The 4,987-nt window shown below is 41.8% G+C and overlaps 2 long non-coding RNA genes across 2 annotated transcripts; one reads left to right on the top strand and one right to left on the bottom strand.

Moving 5' to 3' along the window:
• Positions 1 to 260: 260 nt before the first annotated feature.
• LOC146968679 (uncharacterized) lies at positions 261 to 836 on the bottom strand. Its single transcript, XR_015034304.1, has 3 exons — positions 780 to 836; positions 559 to 686; positions 261 to 459 (listed from the first exon to the last, which is right to left on the bottom strand). It is a non-coding gene; the product is annotated as an uncharacterized LOC146968679 (long non-coding RNA).
• A 3,085-nt stretch (positions 837 to 3,921) lies between these two features.
• On the top strand, positions 3,922 to 4,408 carry LOC146968680 (uncharacterized). The gene is made up of 3 exons (XR_015034326.1): positions 3,922 to 3,978; positions 4,072 to 4,199; positions 4,299 to 4,408. It is a non-coding gene; the product is annotated as an uncharacterized LOC146968680 (long non-coding RNA).
• The last annotated feature ends 579 nt before the right edge of the window (positions 4,409 to 4,987 follow it).

Consider the following 4,987-nt stretch of genomic DNA (forward strand, 5'->3'; position numbering starts at 1 on the left):
AAAATCCAGCCAAAAAGTAGCCAAAACCGACCCAAAGAAAGCCCAAAAAGTAGCCAAAAGTGACCCAGAGAGAGGCCAAAACTCACCCAAAACTAATTGTGGCCCTCCAAAATACAGCCATAACTGCCCCAAAAGAGCCCCAAATCCCCAAAATCCAACCAAAAAGCAGCCAAAACTGACCCAAAGGGAGGCCAAAACTCACCCAAAACTAATTGTGGCCTTCCAAAATATAGCCATAACTGTCCCAAAAGCCCAAATTTACCTTGCTGTGTGTCTATGTGTATTGAAAAAAAACAATAGGAAGATTAATATTATTTCATCATCTTTTTATTTTTGAATTTACTGTTGACTGACTCCAGGCTGGCAGGTTGCAGGTCCCCAGCCCAGTAAAACCATCACTGGTCTGTGCTATGCTTGCATCTGTGGTGGTAGAGCAGATGGGGTTTCTTCGTGTGGCATCTAAAGTGTTACAGACAAAGAGAAAACAAACTTAACTTATTACTTCTACTGTAGCCTAAGAATGCTTTATTAAAGGCTTTATACAGTTATAAAACTCACCCACTTTAAGTTGTAACTTTTCCATTCATCCCTCGTCAGGTGTCCTTTTCTGTCTGGTCCTTTGGCTTTAAAATGCCCCATACCGTAACCTTCAAAGTGGCAGGCCCAGAAGGTCCAAGAGAGATGACCTGAAAATATTGAGAGAATTACCTACATTGATTTTCAAATCAACTAGCCCACCATTACATTGCCCTACTCTAATAAAATCAAAGGCAGCTCACCAAATCCTTTTAAATTTCAGGAAGAGGCTGGGTTTCCTTCCAGGGCCATCATTTGCTGTTCTGCAGAGGAAAATAGGATGTAAAAAAGTATGCATATTATGCTTATAACTGAAAAGCAACGAAGCAATTAAATCACAGATAATTAGATTTCTCCCCACATATGGCAGAGAATAAAGTGGGTTTAATATAACAAAACGTTTCACAGCAGTAGGCCTTTTCAGTCCAAATTGGTGGCAGCACTATCACAACACCACCTAGTGGCAGTTAGAGCTTCTTGCTATACTCTTTGGCTTAAGTTTGGAGTTTTCTTTGTGTTTTCCTGCCTGGCAGCTCACTAGATTATTGCTAAAAAGCACAGCAACATGAGCAATGCTTTTTTGGTGGATACTTTCAACGCTAAATGGTAGGCTAGGCTATGACCTGCAACCTGCTAAATGGTAGGCTATGCTGCTTTCAGCAGATATTCACTGTAGGCTAAAGGAATGACTGATTGTTGCTAGCTAAGTTAGCTACTATCTGTGCAAAGTGTAGTCACCAATTACATTAATTACATTAAACTATCTCATATACTCACTGCCAGTGTACTGTATCTATTAAGTTCTCTGTGCATGTCATTGATGTAGTTAAATTGAATGCGCTGGCTGTGCCTGTTTGCTACGAGTTAGCTCATAGCTCACAGCAGTTTTGCCATCGAAATAGGAAAAATTAACATAACTGTGCAGAAAACGTAAACCTTATCGGGTATTTAAACAAGGCAATGATAGAAAATCAGATTTTACTAAATTTAAATGTCTATAATATCATACCTCCGTGTTGATCATCTTGAGAAAATGAAGTAGGAGGGCTGTCGTCAGTTGAAACTGTGTACAAATTCCCGCCGTTTGCTTGGTCTTTTGGCTATCCTTTGGCTTTACAAACACATGCCAAAACAAACCATCGGACGTTGCCGCCCTTTGCCCAATCTTCTGGCTTGCCATAAACATGCCATACCACCCCCTCTACTTGATCCCGCCTTTTGCCTCATCTTCTGGCTTGCCATAAACATGCCATACCAACCCCTCTACTTGATCCCGCCTTTTGCTTCATCTTTTGGCTTGCCATAAACGTGCCATACCACCCTTCTATATTATCCCGCCCTTTGCCCAATGTCTTGGTTAACCAGATATATGCCATAACTCAGCCATATATTGCTGGCACCAATTTTGTCTATTAAGGCTAACCAAAACCATACCACATTTGAGCCAAAGGGCTTTCACAAAGCCAAAAGAAAGCCAAAAATGCCAAAAGGATGCCAGAATACAGCCAAAACATTTGCTATCTGGGCTGGCTCATCTCGAACGCACCTAATGTCTAGCAACGGGGAAACGGGCTCGGGTAGCCTCGCATCACCAGGCTCTTCAGACAAGCGAAGAGCCTGGTGTCCGTTACCTCTGAATTAGACTGCATTCTGGTTCCTGTCTGTAGCGGATACCGAAATCACCAAATTCACCAAAATAAAAGTGTTCACCAACATAAAACTTATAAAATAAACATTAACTTGTAATACAATAAAAGCGAAATGTTAACTTAATGCCTCGGGGACTTTCTTGTAAATTATATTCCTTAAATTAAAGAGTTTTACCGCATTTTATTAGCTCTGTGCTTTTATTTTGAAGGAAAGGTCTGTCTCTCTCGCCCTGGATCCGTTTCCTTCCCAAAACAGCGAGTCAACGGCCCCAGACTAGGCTCGGGTCCCCTGGCTGCCAGGAACAACAAAGACTTTGAGTAAAATGTCTAAGGTGGAGTTTCTGAGAGGATTTGTTACCGAGAGACTCGCCGCCGCCTCCCAGGAAATCTTAGCGGCCGTGGACAGAGTCGTAGCCGGATACGACCCAGATAGCAAATGTTTTGGCTGTATTCTGGCATCCTTTTGGCATTTTTGGCTTTCTTTTGGCTTTGTGAAAGCCCTTTGGCTCAAATGTGGTATGGTTTTGGTTAGCCTTAATAGACAAAATTGGTGCCAGCAATATATGGCTGAGTTATGGCATATATCTGGTTAACCAAGACATTGGGCAAAGGGCGGGATAATATAGAAGGGTGGTATGGCACGTTTATGGCAAGCCAAAAGATGAAGCAAAAGGCGGGATCAAGTAGAGGGGTTGGTATGGCATGTTTATGGCAAGCCAGAAGATGAGGCAAAAGGCGGGATCAAGTAGAGGGGGTGGTATGGCATGTTTATGGCAAGCCAGAAGATTGGGCAAAGGGCGGCAACGTCCGATGGTTTGTTTTGGCATGTGTTTGTAAAGCCAAAGGATAGCCAAAAGACCAAGCAAACGGCGGGAATTTGTACACAGTTTCAACTGACGACAGCCCTCCTACTTCATTTTCTCAAGCTGATCAACACGGAGGTATGTACATGATATTATAGACATTTAAATTTAGTAAAATCTGATTTTCTATCATTGCCTTGTTTAAATACCCGATAAGGTTTACGTTTTCTGCACAGTTATGTTAATTTTTCCTATTTCGATGGCAAAACTGCTGTGAGCTATGAGCTAACTCGTAGCAAACAGGCACAGCCAGCGCATTCAATTTAACTACATCAATGACATGCACAGAGAACTTAATAGATACAGTACACTGGCAGTGAGTATATGAGATAGTTTAATGTAATTAATGTAATTGGTGACTACACTTTGCACAGATAGTAGCTAACTTAGCTAGCAACAATCAGTCATTCCTTTAGCCTACAGTGAATATCTGCTGAAAGCAGCATAGCCTACCATTTAGCAGGTTGCAGGTCATAGCCTAGCCTACCATTTAGCGTTGAAAGTATCCACCAAAAAAGCATTGCTCATGTTGCTGTGCTTTTTAGCAATAATCTAGTGAGCTGCCAGGCAGGAAAACACAAAGAAAACTCCAAACTTAAGCCAAAGAGTATAGCAAGAAGCTCTAACTGCCACTAGGTGGTGTTGTGATAGTGCTGCCACCAATTTGGACTGAAAAGGCCTACTGCTGTGAAACGTTTTGTTATATTAAACCCACTTTATTCTCTGCCATATGTGGGGAGAAATCTAATTATCTGTGATTTAATTGCTTCGTTGCTTTTCAGTTATAAGCATAATATGCATACTTTTTTACATCCTATTTTCCTCTGCAGAACAGCAAATGATGGCCCTGGAAGGAAACCCAGCCTCTTCCTGAAATTTAAAAGGATTTGGTGAGCTGCCTTTGATTTTATTAGAGTAGGGCAATGTAATGGTGGGCTAGTTGATTTGAAAATCAATGTAGGTAATTCTCTCAATATTTTCAGGTCATCTCTCTTGGACCTTCTGGGCCTGCCACTTTGAAGGTTACGGTATGGGGCATTTTAAAGCCAAAGGACCAGACAGAAAAGGACACCTGACGAGGGATGAATGGAAAAGTTACAACTTAAAGTGGGTGAGTTTTATAACTGTATAAAGCCTTTAATAAAGCATTCTTAGGCTACAGTAGAAGTAATAAGTTAAGTTTGTTTTCTCTTTGTCTGTAACACTTTAGATGCCACACGAAGAAACCCCATCTGCTCTACCACCACAGATGCAAGCATAGCACAGACCAGTGATGGTTTTACTGGGCTGGGGACCTGCAACCTGCCAGCCTGGAGTCAGTCAACAGTAAATTCAAAAATAAAAAGATGATGAAATAATATTAATCTTCCTATTGTTTTTTTTTCAATACACATAGACACACAGCAAGGTAAATTTGGGCTTTTGGGACAGTTATGGCTATATTTTGGAAGGCCACAATTAGTTTTGGGTGAGTTTTGGCCTCCCTTTGGGTCAGTTTTGGCTGCTTTTTGGTTGGATTTTGGGGATTTGGGGCTCTTTTGGGGCAGTTATGGCTGTATTTTGGAGGGCCACAATTAGTTTTGGGTGAGTTTTGGCCTCCCTTTGGGTCAGTTTTGGCTGCTTTTTGGTTGGATTTTGGGGATTTGGGGCTCTTTTGGGGCAGTTATGGCTGTATTTTGGAGGGCCACAATTAGTTTTGGGTGAGTTTTGGCCTCTCTCTGGGTCACTTTTGGCTACTTTTTGGGCTTTCTTTGGGTCGGTTTTGGCTACTTTTTGGCTGGATTTTGGGGATTTGGGGCTCTTTTGGGGCAGTTATGGCTGTATTTTGGAAGGCCACAATTAGTTTTGGGTGAGTTTTGGCCTCCTTTTGGTTTGTTTTTGGCTTGCCTATTTTGGGCC

This window comes from Trachurus japonicus, chromosome 18 (genome assembly GCF_045865225.1).
Source record: "Trachurus japonicus isolate A0001 chromosome 18, Traja_1.0".
Lineage (NCBI taxonomy): Eukaryota > Metazoa > Chordata > Actinopteri > Carangiformes > Carangidae > Trachurus > Trachurus japonicus.